Raw genomic sequence first — 21,780 nt, 5'->3', positions numbered from 1 at the left:
CACCTCTAGATATTGTTTTAGCTTGGGCTCTGCTATGATTTCATGGTCTAGTAGAAAGCAAACTTTTGTTGCTCTAAGTACGGTTGAAGCTGAATATATAGTTGCATGTTCAGCCTATTGTGAAGTTGTGTAGCTTCGAAAGTTATTTGTTGATTTCTTTGATCAAGTGTTGGAATCGACCATTATATATTGTGATAATCAAAGTTGTGTGAAGCTTTCTGAGAACCCTGTGTTTTATGACAAGTCAAAGCACATTAAGATCAAGTATCATTACATCTAGAATATTGTCCAGAGGGGAGTTGTCAGGTTCGAATATGTCCCTATAGATGAGCAGATTGTTGATGTGTTGACAAAGCCGTTGTATCAGATGAAGTTTGCTTATTTCAAAGAAGAGCATGGAGTTGTTGAGAAACCCTCTCTGAGAGAGAGGGAGCACTGATTGTACAACATCATATGATTGAAAATCTTCCTTAGGCTACAGCTATGAGACCTATGGATTGGTCACGAAGATTGCCACTCCCTTAGGTCACTTGACTGTGAGACGTGTTACCGGTCAAATTAGGAGGGGTCCTAGGAGGGGACCCTATACATCAACTACTAGGTTGAGGGCAACAATGGAGTGATCGCCCACTGTCACCTCAGTTAACGCTCTCTGCTCTTTGCAAACTTTCATCGATGGGAGGAGAACCGGTAAGATGAAATCACAAGAATATATGGTCAATGGTAAGATAAATAGGTGATTCCTAGGCCTATTCACAAGAGAGACTCAATTAGATGGGTTGGTTGCTTTAGAAGCAAAGTGATGGGCTCTCTAGGAATGGCCAAGAAGATCCTTAGGGCTAGGTTTTAAGAGTATGCTTTGTCAATATTTCCTAGATCTAGAAATCTTTATGGACACTTGGCTTTTATGTGATCTTTGTAAAATTAGCAGTAATAGGTTGTGGGACCACACGAGGCCAAGCAGACCCAAAACTAGGTCAAGGGTATGGAATTGATCAACCAAGGAGGGACTTGACCTAATTGTGGAAGAGAAGAGGATCAATGGACAAATCTTCTTGAAATAAAGTGCAATGATCCAAATAAGGTCACTAGCCAAGGGAAACCTAGGCCTAGAGACGATCCCTAGCCTAGGGCTTGCAATATCTTGAGATCCCACCGTCGGAATTTTGTGAAATTTGGTGAGCCTCTAGAGAAAACCTCAATGCGGTAGAGGACAAGAGATCAAACTCTTTTGATGGATAGAATGTGAGATAATTGATGTCGTAGATGACCTATGGAGGCTAGGCCTAGAGAAAGGAGGAGAGGTGAGAGAAATAAACTTTAAAAATGAACACCTATGGAGGATTAGTGCATTGTCCTTTGGGAGAGATGGAGTCAAGGAGAATTTACGGTTTGGAAAGAGTTCACCCAATCAAGGGGACCTGCAAACAACTCCGCATGGCATTAGGGCATGAGAGCAACTGCTTCATGTTGAAGGAAAGGTAACTAGGTTCGGTCTTCATAAATGTACTTTTGATATTTGTATTTATTCAAGAAAAAAAAAATATTATTTTTATAATATATCTCAATGAGTTTCTTGCTCATTGCAAATACGTCCAGCACTATTTAAAGTGATATAGGTGAGTCAAATAGTCAAAAGAATAAGTTTAATACATTAAGGGCATGTGATACCTTGTATGTATATGTATTATGGTCAAGAGAACACCTCCAAGCAAAGTCGCAAGTCTCCTCCTAGCAATGGCACCATCAATAAGCTCATTCAAGCTCTCTACTCCATCAGAGAACCATCTGAAGTCCACTCTACAAGTCGGCCTACAAGCAGCGAAACAAGTCGGCCTAAAGAGGAGGGACATACCTCTATTTATAAACGTTGTCCACTCCTCATAAAACGCACAACAAGAGCTCTAAAATCAACAAATAAGAAGGTAAGGAAAACGAAGTGAGAAGGTCTCCAAAGGCAGAAAAGTGAGAGGGTACACCACCGAAGTCTTGAAGGTTGTTCCAAGGACTACTACAGTCACACATGCAGAAATCTAAGAGCTGTTCCTGCAGCTAGGACAGCAATAAACCACAATCACACATCCACCCTCGATTGGGGTTGAAACGAGGCCTACAAGGCCTACTACTCTAGCATGGAAGCAAGAGCCTCAAGCGAAGAAGAAGGGCACCCAAACGAAGAAGGAAAAGAGGCTACAACAGTCACATGTGCGAGAATTTAGGGTTGCCAGACAGTCACTTCCAGTTTGCACCTACACTTTGAAGAGGGAGCTCATTTGGTTGGAGAGTGAAGGATCATCATAAGAGAAATACACCGTCTCTAGAGCAAGTGCAACAAGGTTACTAAGAAGTTGAAAGAAGAACAAAGTGTCGGAGGAAGGAGGACGAAGTGTCGGGAAACAAAGTGTTGGAAGAAGTGCAGGAGTACATGGTGCAGAAAGGAGTGAAGACTGGACTTGTGCTTGGAGGATCTCATTGTCAGGGGTCTCGGGTTTTGGCATCGATCAAAAGAAGCTTCAATAAGAGAAATTCACTAAAGGGTTTTCCTCTCAAGAGTAGAGAGGTTTTGGCCCTGGCAGAGAGCCAACATCTTGTGTTCATGTTTTTATGATTTGGTAGCAGTTTGATGGAGTACACACATATGCACTAATAAGAAGAAGAAGTAGAATAAGCTAACAAGTAAAATAAAAGACTCCACAAATTGTTATCAAGGAACGAAGAATCACACTACTCTACTTTGCCCTAGATTCATCAACATGGTATCAGAGCTTAGGTGACACAACAAGGAAAGGACAACTCAAGAACACTCATCAAGGAGAAGCATCTACAAGATTGAAGCATCAAGCCTAGAAGTCTCAATCACTTCAAGGTCAAGAAGGGTCTACAATCCATCATCCATCAAAGAGGTCTACAAAGGTAGAAGAAGAACCTTATATAAAGGCACCTATAAAGAAGAGCAAATTGAAGCAGGACCTACATCAAGCTACAAGTCTTCAAACAAACCTCATCACCAAGCTCACCAAGCAAGTCCACTGGAGAAGGCAACTTGAAGAACATCAAGATCTAGGGAAGACAAGCCACCAAGCCTTCGAGGAGGAAGCCAATCCATTACATCTCAAAATCTATCAAGTAAGTACATGTCCCCTTCTGAATATACTTCAATGTCTTTTTGCAAGGAAAGCAATAAATTGGTAGGTACCAATAACTTTCTTGCATGGAAGAAGAGGACTAATCTACTACTCAAGGAGAATGAACTCCTAGAGCAAGTCAAAGGGAATATCACTATCCCTGCTAAGGAACAGACTCGAGCCTTAGCCAAGTAAAATAAGGATGAGACAAGAGCTCAAAGGATTCTGATAGAATCAATCAAAGACTCTCTCATTCCTTATGTCTCCAAGTTTCAGACATCAAAAGAAATTTATGATAAGTTGGTAGAGCTATTTTCGGTATCCACAACCGAAGACATAATATCTCTGAGGAATGAATTATACAAGACGAAGATAACAAAGGAAGGAATAGCTCCCTACTTCATGAAAATCTCTGAAATGATAGATCAACTTCAAGAGCTTGGGGAAGTCATGTCTGACAAAGAGATGACAACTATAGTACTTAATGCTCTACCTGAGGAGTGGGGAAACTTCACATCTAGCATATATGCCAAGAAGGAAGCAACCACTCTCAGCGAAATCTGGTCTCTATGCAGAACAGAGGAAACCAGACTTAAGGCAAAAGAAGATGTGGGATCAAAGGAGCAAGCATTTGCTACCATGGCCAAAAGAAAGGGTAAATTTGGCAAGTGTGGTCCACAAAGCACAAACAACAAAGACATGTCCAAGGTCCAATGTTTTGGATACCAAGAATATGGACATTACAAAAGGGATTCTCCTAAGCTTAAAAAGAACAACAACATCAAAAGAAAGAGGGAAGAAGCTCACATAACTCAAGAGATGAAAGAAGAAGGAAAGAAGCAAAAGAAGGAAGATCCTCCGGATCTCTACTAAAGAGAGTGTCTCATACCACTCTTACTAACCCGAAGTCAGTTCCAAATAAAGAGAGTGTCTCACACCACTCTTACTGACCCAAAGTCAGTTCCAATTGATCCCAAATCAATATCATCCTAGCATAGGGAGTACGGGAGTACACGATGCATCCATCGGTAGTACTATGGCCCCTATCCTCATTTCCCTACTCATTGGTTAGATGAGAGGTACTTCCCATGAGTCCCAGACTACATGGGTAGGATGTCTCAGCAAGAGAAGGATGAACCACTCATCCTGCCTACATGTCGCCATGGGGTATCCCAGGGCAAGGCTGAACCACTAACCTTGTACACAACAAATCACTAAGGGAAGGTTGGAGCACTCACCCTATGATTGTGCCTCAGCAGGAGAAGGATGAACCAGTCATCTTGCCTACATAGCAAACCACTAAAGGAAGGCTATACCACTCAACCTATGGTTTCTCATCGCTCCAAGAAGTACCCCATGCCCCCCGAAGCTCCCAGAGCTCAATATCCATATCATACAGGAGCCTCAAGAGAGGATCTCTCCACAACTCCTAGTCGTTCTCTGAAAGTCAAGAATTTGACCTTTCCCAGGGATTTCATCAGAATATCGGCGGCCTGCGCATTAGTCCCAATGTGATGGAGCCTTATTGCTCCTCGCTATACAATACCCCGGATAAAGTGGTCCCTGATGTCTATGTACTGGAAGCAATCATGAAATACGGGATTCTCTGATAATCAAATCCCACTCTGGTTGTGACAGAGGATCACAGTGGTATCTAGCACGTGTCCAGACAGATCACTGAAGAGCTTCTCCAACCAGACAGTTTCACGAGAGGCCATACTCGCAGCTATGTATCTGACCTCAGCGGTGCTCAAAGGAACCGACTTTTGCTTCCTGTTCATCCAGGATATCGAAGCAGAACCCAAAGAGAAACAACACTCAATAGTACTTTTGCGATCCACCATACTGCCTGCCCAATCAGTATCAGAATAACCATGCAGCCTCATAGCTCCGGCAATGTATCTCAATCCATGAGTGATTGTGCCCCGAAGATATCTCAGAAGATTCTTGGCACCAATCCAATGTGAGTGATGAGGCTCAACCATATATTGGCTCAACGTGTTAACTGCATAACATATATCCGAACGGGAGTTCACCAAGAACATTAATGCTACTATGAGTTGACGATACTCAGAGGCATTTCCCAATTCAGGTCCGGCAGCACTACCGCATAACTTCTTAAAGTTAAGCTCCATCGAGGTAGTCACAGGCTTGCAGTGCACCATTCCAAATTCGGAATCCAACTCCCTCTTACGTTTGTAAATGAGAGGGTCTGCACCTGTCAAAAAGAGGTCATCCATATAAAGCACCAGTATGAGAGATCTATCATCTTCAACCTTAAAGTAAAGGTTTGGATCGGCTTCACTCCTAGTGAATCCCAACTTCATCAGATAGCTATCAATCCTCTCATACCAAGTCTGGGGTGCTTGCTTCAAACTATAGAGAGCTTTCTTCATCCTGCTTATATGAGATTCCTGATCATGAACCTCAAGCCCCTCAGGTTGTTCCACATCTATGGTCTTGCTATTACTTGTAAGATTTCCCTCGGTACATCCCGGACATATACCTTCATGCTCTTCTTTGAACTCGGGCATCCCTGTCACCATCTGTCTCACATCGGGTAGGGCCTTACAATGAAGATGGGCAAACCTCCAGTGCCTTAGTTCAGATTGAAGAGATGTATCACAAGACATGGTCCCCAATGGACTTCCTGCAACTTGATACAAAGTGCCAACCCTGAACCCAAGAGTAAAAGCATCTTTAAAATTCCTTTTCCAAACATGTACCTTTCCATCGATGAATGCCACCTTGTAACCTTTGTCTTCCATTGCCGAAATGGACACCAGAGTCTTCTTAAGATCAAGTACATATAGAACTTCTTGTAAATGAATCGTGTTACCCTAATTCAATTGAAGAGTAACATTCCCTACACCCTTTACGGGATAGATGGCATCGTCTCCAAGAATAATCTCCAAGTTTGTTTCCTTCTCTATCAGATTAGAGAGCGCTTCCTTGTATCCGGTGAAGTGCCTTGAAGCACCACTATTAATAAAGCCAATTTCCCAAAGTGTCCGGAGGAGAGGTAGTGGAGAGTGCTGATATAAGATAATACTCCTTTTGCTTATCAAAAACAACATTTGATTCTTCATACCTGGAGTTGCTTGCTTTCTTGGAGGGTCGACCATTCCCTTGATGTCCTGCATTCCTTTTTCCTTTGCCATTGTACCGGTCATTCCTTCTATCATTGTTGTTGAAGTTTCCCCTAGAATGATTGTGATCATCATCATGTGATGTGTAACTTCTATTTGGACACTCCCTTGCATAGTGGCCAAACTTATTGCAAGCAAGGCATTTGCCTTTCCTTCCTCCCTTAGATCTAGGCCTTCCATGGAAATGACCTTTAGACCCTGCATTGTTTCTCCTCTTGGCATGAGCGGAGAAAGCAGTAGGGTTACTTCTATTAGAGAGCATCTCTTGCTCCACCATCCTGGTTTCTTCTTGAATGCATCTCGACATCCATTCTCCAAACCCTGGAATTCGATCATTATTGAGAATAGTGGTTCTAAATCTATACCACTCGGGTGGGAGCCCTCCAAGGGTAGTGATAGTAAGTTCCCTGTCAGGAATGAATTTTCCAATCGATAGAAGATCATTCTTGATTTCAGTGATCCTTAAGAAGTAGGATTGAATATCCTCGTCCTTGCCCTTCTTAATATCCTTCAACTTATTTTTGAGGAATAAAATTTGATTTGCATCACTAACCTAGAACATGCTTACCAATCTGTCGTAGATCTCCTTGGAGGTGTTTAAATCAGAGATGTAGGACACCAGATGCCTGTCAATGGAATCTTTGATAATCTTCTTTACTTTGACTTCAACCTTGGTGTACTTGTTCTTTGTAGCAGTTGGTGCATTTGATGGAGGCTTGGGATTTTACCCTTCACATAATCCAACACTTCTTGTTCTTCCAATGTTAGATCAAGAGACATCTTCCATCCATGATGGACAGAGTTTTCACGGAGCTTGTCTTCAATTGGGAAGTGGGCTGAGGAATCCATTGAGCCTTTTGTCCTTTCCAACTGTCTTTGGTGATTTCTCTTTCACACTTGCTTGGGCTTTGTCTTCACCTCAGCTCTGATACCATGCTAAATTTTGGTATGTTCTATGCTTAAGAGCAATTTACTTCAATTTCTTATTTAGCCCAATATCAATGTTCAGTTTAGCAATCACATTAGCATGATAGTAAAATGCAGATAGAACATAAACATAAACAGTAGAAGACAAGCCAAGACAAGAGGACACAAGATGTGGCACCAGCCAAGGACAAACCCCAATGTGGGGAAACCCTTGATCAAATCTTCTTATATTCTTCAATAGTTCAGCAGAGAGAGAGATAGTACAAATATACAAATCTAAGATTTTATGACAACATTAGTAAAGCCTTGACCAGAGAGGTCAATGCTGGTCAAACAGGACTGAATCTTTCATCCAAGTGGCATCAATAGGATGCTCATCAAACTGAGCCAAACATAGTCAAATCTTGACCCAATATATCTCCCAGAACGTTGTTGTCTTCTAGTTGCACTAGTTGTCACTGCTTCATGAGTTAGGGCATCAACCTTCAGTCCTCATCCTTCACACAATCAACAATACAGGCCTTCAAAGGCTGCGGTGCTCCATCCACCACTGCCACGCTTTCAAGTCTGACTTGTGCAACCCTTAGAACAATCTTTGTTGCTGCCTATGGCCTACGGCCTAGCCCAGCAAGTTAGGCCTACACATAGCACCCAACAACCTCCAATTAGCAACGCTGATAGCCCTACAATCTTGACCCTTGAACAGCAACACGGCTTCCAGTCTTATCCTAAGAGATCACCCTAAACAGACTTGTTTTGACCTTCTCTTTGAGGCTACACCAGACCTTGGTTCATGCACTAGATCAGCCTTATTAAACGCTGTCAATTCCCACGCTGTCTAGGCTCCTTCTTGTTGCGGATTAAAGGTCTTTATTTGTTGCGGCTAGGTCTCTCTAGACTGCGGCTAGGGCTCTCTTGTGACTGCAGATTAGAGCCTTCCTTTTGACTGCGGCTAGGGCTCTCTAGACTGCAGCTAGGGCTCTCTTGTGACAACGGCTAAGGCTTCTTTGTGACTGCGGATTTAGGGCCTCTTTGGACAATGGATTAGGGCCTTCCTTAAGTGCGTATTAAGGGCTCCTTTGATCTGCGGCTAGGGCACCTTTGGACTGCAGATAGGAGCCTCTCTTCACTGCGGCTTGATCTCCTTTAGGACAGCGGCTAGGCTTCCTCCTTGACTGCGTATGGATGTCTCCCTTGACTGCATATAGATGTCTCCTTTTAACTGCGGCCAGACCTCCTCACAAGACTGCTTTTAGGGCTCTTTATGACTGCGGCTAGGGCATGGCCTCTTCTCCAGAATTGCGGCTAGATCTCCTTCCTTTAGGACTGCGGCTAGGGCTCTCCCTCTAGACCTCTCTTTCCACCAAACCCAAACGAGTGGAGAGAGATCACAAGAGATGTGTGTCACAAATGACTTGAGGTCACCTCTATTTATAATGCAACGTTGAGGTTGAGCTGGGGGTAATTTGGTTGCTGGCCGACCTTGACAAATTGTCAAATAATATAAATAAATTCATATCTCTATAAATACATGTGAGAATCGGATGATCTTTAGATCAATCCTATACCTCTCGAAGAGAGGAATCCAAGAAAAATATCAATTGCCATAAATAAGTTGACCCACATGGAGTTTGGCCCTAGTTGCCAATTTGAACAATGGGTTTCAAGAAAAGAATGATATGCAGGCAAGCTAAGATGAAGCAAAAAGGGCCACACCAAAGGATGATCAAAGGAGAATCAAGATGAGGTATGTATGCATCAAAGTTTAAGTCATGTTATCATTTGTATATTATTGAGTCATGGGTATAGTTCTATAACATGATCAAGCATGAAAGAATCTCTTTCACCAAGAACATGCTCGAAGGCATGTACCACGATGCAATGAAGGTCAACAAAAGAATATGATCACATAAGGAGCATAAGATTGCTGAATAAGAAGCACAAAGAAATGCTGACAAGTCCAGGAAGCAAGCAATGAAGGAAAGCTCTCACAAGAAGCATTAGATGGTTGACCTATCTATCTAAGAAGAAGCAAATGAAGAAAGAGATCAAGCATGTGAAGAACACCATGATCACCGAGAATCACTATCTAACAAAATGCCTTGAAGATATCTCCCAAAAGAAGGCAGGACAACTTTGATAAAGGAAGAAAGGACCCTTGACACCTATGAAGGCCTTGGAGATATAAAGGTGTAGATAATTGATTCTACTCTACAGAGATGTCGTGATGAAGAAACCATCCAACAAAAGAAAAGGCAATGTTGAAACAATATCAGGATGAAGTCATGATGGGCTACTAGGTCAAAACATGTAATCAAGCAAGTACAATGAAGCATCCATGAGAAGAGTATTTCGAAGCATGGACAAGATGACAAAGACGTAGCCAAGATGACAAGAAAAACCTAATAGTCACATTCCACAAAGCAATGACATGACAAACCAAGAAGGAAAGTGATCGATGGATGATGCCCTGCCTAGAAGAAGTTCAAACAAAGACTTCATGACATCAAGAAAGGAAGGAGATCAAGCAGCTTAAGGACCACAAAGAAGAAGTTGTTGATGAAGGAAAGAGTCACGAGTTAAGAGGGAGCTATGACAAGTCCCTGATCAAGTGGTAGTCTTGAATCACCCCTAATTACAAAGGAGTGCAATTGTGTTTTCCATTTCATGGGTCATGCACTAGACCAGGACTAACAGTTGTAAGCCTAGATGAAGGCCATGAATGGAAATGTAGACACAAGATAGACACAACATTCTTGTTTTCATTTGGGAAGAAAGAATAAGAGCATTAGGTAATCATCTGGCATCTGGTACTCTTTGAGGATGTGTAGGGCATCGAAGATAAGAGTAGGCAAGAGGATCGATAATCTTTGAGGGCTGGGAACCCAAGATAAGAATAGTCCTAGAAGTTCATACTCGGAGAACACCCAAGTGGGTAGGTACCTTGAGAGAAAATGATGAAGGTGTCTATAAATCATTGGTCTCGCCACCATTGTAGCTCATGGTCTCGTAAAGAGATGGAGTTGTTAGTCAAGGCCTTACACTATGACAATGTTGATGAATATGATGCTATAACAGAAGGATTACAAAACCGGTTTCTCTTATGTGAATTCTTCAAGACTGATAATAGCCAAACACCTTGTAATGTTGTATGAATACCTCCCTAGTTAAGAGGGAGTGTTAATAAATGTACTTTTGATATTTGTATTTATTCAAGAAAAAGAAATATTATTTTTATAATATAAGTCGATGAGTTTCTTGCTCATTGAAAATAGGTCCAGCTCTATTTAAAGTGCTATAGGTGAGTCAAATAGTTAAAAGAATAAGTTGAAGACATTAAGGGCATGTCACACCTTGTATGTATATGTATTATGGTCAAGAGAACACCTCCAAGCAAAGTCACAAGTCTCCTCCTAGCAATGGTACCATCAATAAGCTCATTCAAGCTCTCTACTCCATCAAAGAACCATCCAAAGTCCACTCTACAAGTCGGCCTACAAGCAGCCAGACAAGTCGGCCTAAAGGACTGTCAAGTCAGCCTAAAGAGGAGGGACAGACCTCTATTTATAGAGGTTGTCCACTCCTCATAAAACGCACAACAAGAGCTCTGAAATCAACGAAGAAGAAGGTAAGGAAAACGAAGTGAGAAGGTCTCCAAAGGCAGAAAAGTGAGAGGGTACACCACCGAAGTCTTGAAGGTTGTTCCAAGGACTACTACAGTCACACGTGCGGAAATCTGAGAGTTGTTCCTGCGGCTAGGACAGCAGTAAACCACAGTCACACATCCACCCTCGGTTGGGGCTGAAACTAGGCCTACAAGGCCTACTACTCTAGCATGGAAGAAAGACCCTCAAGCGAAGAAGAAGGGCACTCAAACGAAGAAGGAAAAGAGGCTACAACAGTCACACGTGCAAGAATTTAGGGCTGCCAGACAGTCACTTCCAGTCTTCACCTACACTGTGAAGAAGGAGCTCATTTGGTTGGAGAGTGAAGGATCATCATAAGGGAAAAACACCTTCTCTAGACCAAGTGCAACAAGGTTACCAAAAAGTTGAAAGAAGAACGAAGTGCCGGAGGAAGGAGGACAAAGTGTCGAGAAACAAAGTGCCGGAAGAAGTGCAAGGGTACATGGTGCAAAAAGGAGTGAAGACTTGACTTGTGCTTGAGGATCACATTGTCAGGGGTCTAGGGTTTTGTCCTTGATCAAAAGAAGCTTCAATAAGAGAAATTCACTAAAGGGTTTTCCTCTCAAGAGTAGAAAGGTTTTGGCCCTGGCAGAGAGCCAACATCTTGTGTTCTTGCTTTTATGTTTTGGTAGCAATTTGATGAAGTACTGTTGAAATTGGCAACTAGGGCCAAACTCCATGTGGGTCATCTTATTTATGGAAGCTGATATTTTTCTTGGATCCCTCTCATCGAGAGGTGTAGGATTGATCCAAAGATCATCCGATTCCAATAAGTATTCATGGAGTTATGAATTTATGTGTGTTAATAGACAATTCGTCAAGGTCGGCTAGCAACCAAATAAACCCCACATGTGCTCAATGTTTTAGTATAAAAGGAGATGACTTGAGAGTCATTTCACACACACTTCTCTCTTGATTTCTCTCCACTTGTCTTGGGTTTTAGTGTGAGAGAAATCTAGGAGGAAGTAGCCCTAAAACGCAGGAGGGAAGGAGGCCTACACGCTGCCCTCTACAAGCCCTAACGCAGTCCTAAGGAGGATGCCCTAACGCAGTTCTAGGATGGAGAAATAACGCTATAGAGGAGGCCCTAAACGAGGTGTACCTAGCCACAGTCAAGGAGGGATATAACATGCCCTAGCCGCAGCATTAGGAGGCTAGAACAATGTGGAATAGGAGGACTGTTTTGGGGTCTGAGTTGCCCTAATGCAGGCTGAGTATGCGGTGTGCTAGGCCAAGCCCTTAAGGGCTAAATGCTGTTAGTTTAAGACCTGTTTCTGGGTGAAGAAGGGCCAAGTTCCCTTGCTGGAAGAGCCGCAACCATAGGACTGTTTTGAGGGCACTTTGGAGGGGTGCAGATCCATGGAAAGGCAGCCACAACCCTACACAGTCTTGTTGTAGGGTGCCACTGTAAATTACAGGCAGGTCGAAGGATAGACATGGGCTAGGGCAGTCCAGAATTGAAGCAGCCACCCTGGCCCCTCAAAGAAGGGCAACCGCATCCCTTGGGGGTATTTTTGGGCACAAAAAGAAGGTTCGTTAAGGACTATTGTGTGCCCTAAGCAGACCTAGTTTGCTGAAACCAAACTGACCTCAAAACAGTGAGCTAGTACATACATGTATGGTATGTTGGCAGCTAGATAAATGGGACAGCTAGGCATGGTGTTTGGTGCAGTAAATAGTGGGACAGCATGCAATCATAGGAGCAGCAATGGATGTCTAGCATGGTGCAGCAAAGGCACAATTGGGACAGCAGCTATGACATGGCAGCAAAGGCACAATTGGGACATAGTGGGACAGCATGCAATCATAGGAGCAGCAATGGATATCTAGCATGGTGCAGCAAAGGCACAATTGGGACAGCAGCTATGACATGGCAGCAAAGGCACAATTGGGACAACAGCTATGACATGGCAGCAAAGGCATAATTGGGACAGCAGCCATGACATGGCAGCAAAGGCACAATTAGGACAGTTGTAATGACATGTGGCAGCAAGGCTACAATGGGACAATAGCAAAGCATGATGCTGCAAACTCATTAAGACAACAAGATACAGCATGCCACATGGGACAGCAACAAGCATGGTGTTGTAAGCACATTGGGAAAGCATGGCAAGCATGGTGCAGCAAGCACATGGGATCGCAGTGGCAAGCATGGTGCTGCAAGCACATCAGACATGTTGTATGACAACATGGTTCGGCATACCACATGGGACAGCAGTGTGGCAACCTGGTGCAGCAGTGGCAGATGGGTGCAGCATGGTGTAGGAAGGTGAGGTGCAGCATGATGATGAGGAGCAACACAATGATAGGTGCAGCTTGGTGATGGAGTCACCTGGGAGAATCAGTTGAAGCAGCATGTCTTCAACTGAGTTCAGCTACCTCATGTATCATCTTCTTAGAGATGATCTATGCTCTTATTTAGATAAGTCAAAGTGTTGACTTCTGTTGTAAATGTACTATCTCTCTCTCCCTCTGTTGAACCATTGAAGTACATATAGAAGAATTGATCAAGGGTTTCCCCACATTGGGGTTTGTCCCTGGCTAGCGCCACATCCTGTGTCCTCTTGTCTTGGCTTGTCTTCTGCGATTTATGTTTATGTTCTATCTACAATTTACTATTATGCTGATGTGATTGCTAATCTGGAAAAGATATTGAGCTAACTCTGAAAATTGAAATAAATTTCTCTAAGCATAGAACATACCTAAAATTAACATGGTATCAGAGGTGAGGTGAAGACAAAGCCCAAGCAAGAGTGAAAGAGCAATCATCGAAGACAGTTGGGAAAGGACAAAAGGCTTAATGTATTCCTCATCCCTCTTCAAATTCACGAAGGGTGAAGTCGAAGCAGAGAATATTATCAAAATGGCGCAGTGAAAGCTTCTGTGGCCTACCTAAATATCACTTCAATGAGAAGCCTAGATCTAAGGGTGGAAGGAAAGGCAGATGCCTTGCTTACAATAAGTTCGGCCATTATGCGAAGGAGTGTCTGAATGGTAGGGACACATCACTTGATGAAGATAACAATCATTCCAGGGACATCTTCAATGATTAGAGGAATGACAGGTAATGCAGGTCATCAAGGAAACGACCGACTCTTCAAAGAAAGCAAGGAACCCCAGGTATGAAGAATCAAATGTTGTTTCTGATAAGATAAAGAAGCGTTATCTTGTATTGGCCCTCTCCTTCAGATTCTTTGGGAATCTGGCTTATTGATTGTAGTGCTTCAAGGCACTTCATCGGATAGAAGGGTGCTCTCTCTAATTTAGTAGAGATGGAAACAATCGTGGGATGATACTTGGAGCCGATGCCACCTATCCCGGAAAGGGTGTAGGGAATGTTACCCCTGAATTGAATGAGGGTAACTCGATTCATTTACAAGAATCTCTTTTGTGTACCTGATCGCAAGAAGAACCTGGTGTCCATTTCAGCAATGGAAGTCAAAGGTTTCAGGGTGGCATTCATCAATGGAAAGGTATGTGTTTGAAAATGAAATTTTCAAAGATGATTTTTCTCATGGGTTCAGGGTTGGCAATTTGTATCAAGTTGCAGGATGGTCCATTGGGGACCATGTCAATTGACATATCTCATCTATAGCATCGGAACTCTACTTTAAGGGGCCCTACCCGATGTGAGTCATATGGTGACAGGGATGCCTAAATTCAAAAGGAGCATGAAGGTACATGTCTGGATGTACCGAAGGAAAATGTTACAAGGGGACCATTCCCCTCATGTAGCAGGTCCACAGGTTTGGAACAACACGAGGGGTTTGAGATTCATGATTGGGAATCTCATCTATGCAGGTGGAAGAAAGCCCTCAATGGCTTGAAGCAAAACACCCCGGGTGTAGTATGAGAGGATTGATAACTGTCTGATGAAGCTGAGATTCACTAGGAGTGAAGCCAATCCAAACCATTGCTTGAAGGTTGTGGATGATAGACCTCTCATACTGGCACCTTATGAGAACGACCTATTTCTGACAGGTGCAAACCCTCTCATTTGCAAAAGTAAGAGGGAGTTGGATTCGGATTTGGAATAGTGAACTGCAAGCCCATGACTACCTCGATGGAGTTTAACTTTCAGAAGTTATGTGGTAGTGATGCCGGACTAGATTTGGCAAATGCCTTTGAGTTTCATAAACTCATTCACATCGATGTTCTTGGTGAACTTCCGTCCAAATATATGTTTTGCAGTTAGCATGTTGGGCTCATATTTTTGGTTGAGCCTCACTAGATTGGTGCCAAGAATCTTCTCAGATATCTTCCGGGCACAATCTCTCATGGATTGAGATACACTACCGGAAATATGAAGTTGCATGATTATTCGAATGTTGACTGGGCAAGCAGTGTGGAGAGCACTTCTAAGTGTTTATTCTCTTTGGGTTCTGCTCGATATCCTAGATGAGCAAGAAGCAGAAGACAGTTGCTTTGAGCACCGTTGAGACCGAATACATAGCTACGAGTATGACCTCGTGTGAAGTTGCCTGACTGCGAAAGCTCTTCAATGAGTTGTTTGTACACATGATGTATACCACCGTGATCTTTTGTGTCAACCAAAGGGGGATTCGACTATTGAGGAATCTCGTATTCTATAATTCCTCCAGCATATAGACATCAGATACTACCTTATCTGGGATATGGTACATCGATGAGTGAGGAGGCTCCATCACATTGAGATTGATGTACAAGTCGTAGACATTCTGTTAAAGGCCCAAGGAAAGGTCAAATTTGTGACTTTCCCGAACGACTTGGAGTCGTTGAGAGACCTTCTTATGAGGGTCCTGTATGATGCATGCATTGAGCTCTGGGAGCCCCAGGGGGCTTGGGGTACGTCTTGGAGAAACAAGCAACCATAGGGCGACTCACCCTCCCCTAATGGTGCGCTGTGTATAGGGTGAATGGCTCAGCCTTCCCCTGTGATACCCCGTGGCGACTTAGGGACAAGATGAGTGGTTCTCCTGTCAAGGCATCCTACCCATGCAGTCTGGGACTCATGGGAAGTACCTCTCATCTGGCCAATGAGCAGGGAAATGGGGTTAGGGACCATAGTAGTACTATCGATGGACGCATCATTGTATCTACCATACTCCCTATGCTAGGATGACCTCCATTGATCTGGGATCAATGAAACTGATCTAGGATCAATATGAGTGGTTTGAGACACTCTCTTGTGATATTGATCTGGGATCAATGAAACTGACTTCGGGTCAGTAAGAGTGATATGACTCACTCTCTTGGAACTGATCTGGGATCAATAAGAGTGGTATGACACACTCTCTTCATATGGAACTGACTTCGGGTCAATAGAGAATGGTATGAGACATTCTTGATCAATTCTTCTTCTTCATGGTTCAACAGAGCAGAGCAAAGCAGTGCAAGGCACTGATGGCAGAGATAGTACAGTCTGGCAGATGGATCAGCAGATGGAGTTCTCCCTAATTGAGAGGGAGTGTTAAAATTGGCAACTAGGGTCAAACTCCATGTGGGTCATCTTATTTATGGAAGCTGATATTTTTCTTGGATCCCTTTCATCGAGAGGTGTAGGATTGATCCAAAGATCATCCGATTCCGATAAGTATTCATGGAGTTATTAATTTATTTGTGTTAATAGACAATTCGTCAAGGTCGGCCAACAACCAAATAAACCCCACCTGTGCTCAATGTTTTAGTATAAAAGGTGATAACTTGAGAGTCATTTCACACACACTTCTCTTTTGATTTCTCTCCACTTGTCTTGGGTTTTAGTGTGAGAGAAATCTAGGAGGAAGTAGCCCTAGAACACAGAAGGGAAGGAGGCCTACATGTTGCCCTCTACAAGCCCTAACGCAGTCCTAAGGAGGATGCCCTAACGCAATTCTAGGATGGAGAAATAATGCTATAGAGGAGGCCCTAAACGAGCTGTACCTAGCCGCAGTCAAGGAGGGATATAACATGCCCTAGCCGCAGCATTAGGAGGCTGGAACAACGTGGAATAGGAGGACTGTTTTGGGGTCCGAGTTGCCCTAATGGAGGCCGAGTATGCAGTGTGCTAGGCCAAGCCCTTAAGGGCTAAACGTTGTTAGTTTAAGGCCTGTTTCTGGGTGAAGGAGGGCCAAGTTCCCTTGCTGGAAGAGCCGCAATCATAGGACTATTTTGAGGGCACTTTGGAGGGGTGCAGATCCATGGAAAGGCAACCGCAACCCTACACAGTCTTGTTGTAGGGTGCCGCTATAAATTACAGGCAGAGACATGGGCTAGGGCAACGCAGAATTGAAGCAGCCACCCTCGGCCCCTCAAAGGAGGGCAGCCGCATCTCTTGGGAGTATTTTTGGGCACAAAAAGAAGGTTGGTTAAGGACTGTTGTGTGCCCTAACCAGAACTAGTTTGTTGCAACCAAACTCACCTCAAAACAGTGAGCTAGTACATACATGTATGGTTTGTTGGCAGCTAGATAAATGGGGTAGCTAGGCATGGTGTTTGGTGCAGTAAACAGTGGGACAGCAAGCAATCATAGGAGCAGCAATGGATGGCTAGCATGGTGCAACAAAGGCAAAATTGGGGCAATTACCAGTAGCTATGACATGACAGCAAAGACACAATTGGGACAGCAGCTATGACATGGCAGCAAAGGCACAATTGGGACAGTTGTAATGACATGTGGCAGCAAGGCTACAATGGGACAACAGCAAAGCATGATGCTGCAAACTCATTATGACAGCAACAAGGTATAACATGCCACATGGGACAGCAGCAAGCATGGTGTTGTAAGCACATTGGGAAAGCATGGCAAGCACGGTGCAGCAAGCACATGGGATAGCAGTGGCAAGCATGGTGCTGCAAGCACATCAGACATTTTGTATGACAACATGGTTCAGCATACCACATGGGGCAGCAGTGTGGCAACATCGTGCAACAGTGGCACATGGGGGCAGCATGATGCAGCACAGTGAGGTGCAGCATGATGATGAGGAGCAACACAATGATAGGTGCAGCTTGGTGATGGAGTCCTCTGGGAGAATCAGTTGAAGCAACATGTCTTCAACTGAGTTCAGCGACCTCATGGATCATCTTCTTAGAGATGATCTATGCTCTTATTTAGATAAGTCAAAGTGTTGACTTCTGTTGTAAATGTACTACATCTCTCTCTCTCTGCTGAACTATTGAAGTACATATAAGAAGAATTGATCAAGGGTTTCCCCACATTGGGGTTTGTCCCTGGCTAGCGCCACATCTTGTGTCCTCTTGTCTTGGCTTGTCTTCTGCGATTTATGCTTATGTTCTATCTGCAATTTACTATTATACTGATGTGATTGCTAATCTGGAAAAGATATTGAGCTAACTGTGAAAATAGAAATAAATTGCTCTAAGCATAGAACATACCTAAAATTAACAAATACACACATATGCAGTAATAAGAAGAAGAAGTAGAATAACTAACAAGAAAAGTAAAAAGACTCCACAAATTGTTATCAAAGAACGAAAAATCACACTACACTACTTTGCCCTATATTCTTCAACACTTCAAGGTCTTATTCTTCGATTTGCAATAATTGATGACTTGTCAAGATGTATTTAACATAAGTTATCTCTAGGAACATTCACCCATTCATGCATGGCCCATGACATGATGCAACGCTATAAAAAATCACAATTTCCACTAATTCATATAGAAAAGCAATAAATTTCAGACTTGTATAGTGAAAATCCCAGCAACATTCATGTGACAAAAGTAAATAACAAGAATAAGCATGAAAATAGCACTTACATGTACAAAAGAGTATATCTAATCATCATATTATGCCAATAATGAAGCTCCAAGACAAGAGAGAGAAATCCAAACATCAAAATTCATCCATATCATCCAAACTCGTCCTCCAAAAGGGATAGCGAAAATCTCACAAGAGCTAATAACCCAATCCAAGTGATGATGATGAAAATGAATCATCTCACTTCTATTTATACAATCCTCTAAGGGATTCGAATGGCCTAATTTGGACTAATAATGCCCCTAAAATAAAATAATGTGCATAATAACAATACTTTTGGTGACAAGGCCACCAAAATAGCTCAATAACATAAGAACAAGCCCCTCAAGAGGGCAGAATGATCAATATAGTGAGTCGTTGGGCCTTTGAGGAGGCCTAATGAAGTCCAAGGGGTGCCATGATGTAGAACTGGACTCTAAACATAGTCGACAAGGGGTTGGCCCCTTGTTTTCCAAGGAAGAACCTGTGGTGCTCCCAAGTGGGTGTGAGGTCACATGGACAACCTTGTGGGTCTCCAAGTGGATCGAAAATGCCTGTAGACCATCTGTAAGGGCAAGGATGAAGACACAAGCCCTCCCTCTGCAGCAAGAGACATCCTCTAGACCCTGGAACATCTGTCAAGTGTATGGTCATGGTGCATGTGTGGAGCCAGCTCGGCATGTTGAACCAAGTGCATCATCGTCATCCAAAAGGTGGAGCACGAGCAATCAACGAGTGATGCTGGGGATCCATGAAGTACTATATGTTATGGTGGAGGCCCTAGCTCTCAAGCTCACCCTACAAGTGTCAATGTGGCCCTCTGGAGGGCTAGGACCCCATATAGGGAGACCAAGCCCCAAATGGAAACTCGTCTGCAATCCTACATAAGATCCAATGCATCCCCTTGCCCTCCAATGCAACAAATCATTAGAATAATCAAGTAAAAGGGCTTATAAGTCATGGAATCAATGGGGCATTTCATGGTGGCATGCCCTTCCATAGTGGGTTTTGGCATGTAAAAGTGTCTCCAAGCTCAAAAGGGGGTTAATCAAGGACCCTATTAGGTGGTTTCAACCTCTAAAGGGGGTGACATGTCCATGGTACATCCCTCAAGTGGTAGGTGGCACATAATAAAGTAATGGAACGAAGTGGGGATCAGGGGAATCATCCAGACCACATGTCATGGTACATGGGTAGTTATAATAAGGGAAGCCCACATTTGGGTATATGAGTGTAAGAGGGAGCAAAGCGTGGTACATTAGTTACCCCGGCTTCTGTTTTTCAACCCTTCTTCATATGCCTTTTGGCTTTGATTGATTTTTCTTCCTAATTGCTCGAGGCTCCAAAGGATGAGAGCATGATCTGTAATATGTAGCAGTGGATACCCCCTTTAGGTGGGGCAGTTCATCGCCCACCAGGGGTTAGGACAATCATGGATTCCTTAATGATGGAGGGGGCTCATCTGGGGCCCATAGGAACCAGGGTGATGGCCATGGATAAGGGGTAGAGCTCATGTTTGGCTTTTGCCCACATGCTAAATTTGTATGTCTCGACCATCTTTTGCATTTTGTGGTAAAATTCCTATTGAGAGTGACCAAATTATGTTTTTTCTTTTCTTTTTAGCTGCATCAACTTCTGGGCCATTGTTCTAGGCCTGACCCAAGGAGTGGACAAGGGGAGGGGGAGGCTAGCCCTATGTAGACCCAACAGACACATGTGGACCCGGATGGGAAAACAGATGAATGGGGCTTAAATGAGTGGAAGGGGAGTGTATATGGTGTTGGGAAGCGGGACCACGCAACCAAAATCAAGATTTCCCATGTAGTTCCAACCCTAAAGCTAATGGCCAATAAAGGAGATCCCACGGGACTAGGATACAAGGTTAACCACGAAATCAGGCACTAGAGAAAAGAGTGTAAACCTAACCCACTCTTTCCATCGAATCCCCCCACCAATCCATGCCCAAAAGTGCCCATGACAAGTAAGGAAAATTACTCAACTATACCAATGAAAAGCCATACCTTCGGGGTCAAGAGGCCCACCTTCAAACATACAATCATAACAAGTGGGTGAGGGACCACATGGCTAGCTTAGGTGGCAGAGATAATGGCACATTGAGCTATCTGGTAGCTGCAAGGGGCTACTGGCTGTTGGCTGAGGACTGTCTAAGAGAAAAAAATTCTCCTATATACACTACCCACAGGTGGTGGGTAACAAGGCCAATGGGTCTGGTCGGGGAGCTTAGTTCTGATGCAAAGAGTAATCCCTTAGGTCATGATGACTACGAGACTAGTTTGGTCGGGGACACTGAGTTTGTGATCTCTCCCTTAGGTAGTTGTTATGAGACCTATGGATTGGTCATAAAGATTGATCTCATGTTCTCTCCCTCAGGTTGTGGGTTGTGAGACTATAGAGTTGAGGATTGAGAAAGGGGTTACTACCTTAGGCTGTGGCTGTGAGACCTATGGATTGGTCGGGGAGATGGATCTTTTGCATATGAGTATGGCCTCATTAACGATATTGATTGATGAGATATGTTTGATGCTATCTTTCGTTATGATGAGACTTGTGATCTCTCCCTTAGCCTATGGTTGTGAGACCTATCGATTGGTCAGGGAGATTGATCTTGATAGAGAGACAGAGACTTGTACTTGTCATCTCTCTAGTAGGTTGTTGTTGTCATACCTATGGATTGGTCGAGGAGATTGATCTTGAGAGAGAATGAAAAGTACCTCCCTAGCTAAGAGGGAGTGTTGAAAATTTGGTAGCTATGGTCGATATTTTCATTGGAAAATTAATGGAGAAACTTCAAATTTTGATGTTTGACCAAGTCGGCCTCAAGTAGCACAAGTTGGCCCCACGTGGAAAAGCCACCTCCAAAATCACATATAAATAAGCCATTGTTGGAACACATTTAGACACATCACTCACACATTAGATCGATCTAAAATAGCAAGAGACATCCACATGTGCAAAGGAGTCAAAGGAGGTTTTTGTTCTACGTTAACCAGTATATATTCTTTTGTTTGACCAGCATTGACTTGGAGAGATTGCTTCAGTTTTGACTGAGCTCTTTGACTGTCTTAGACACCGAAAATTTCAGGAATCTATTTACCTTGTTTGACCACACCTTCATCTCTATTTCTATGCTTGTTGATTTGGGTTGACCACA

At 43.4% G+C, this 21,780-nt stretch overlaps 1 protein-coding gene across 5 annotated transcripts in view; it reads right to left on the bottom strand.

Moving 5' to 3' along the window:
• Positions 1–21,780, bottom strand: part of LOC149149662 (uncharacterized) — a 483,557-nt gene that overhangs the window by 359,894 nt on the left and 101,883 nt on the right. The gene's annotated exons all lie outside the window — the stretch shown is intronic.

This window comes from Pinus tabuliformis, chromosome 9, assembly GCF_031772625.1.
Source record: "Pinus tabuliformis cultivar Carrire ecotype Pingquan chromosome 9, CPIR1, whole genome shotgun sequence".
NCBI classification, from domain to species: Eukaryota; Viridiplantae; Streptophyta; class Pinopsida; order Pinales; family Pinaceae; genus Pinus; species Pinus tabuliformis.
This window is presented reverse-complemented; position numbering and strand designations above follow the sequence as displayed.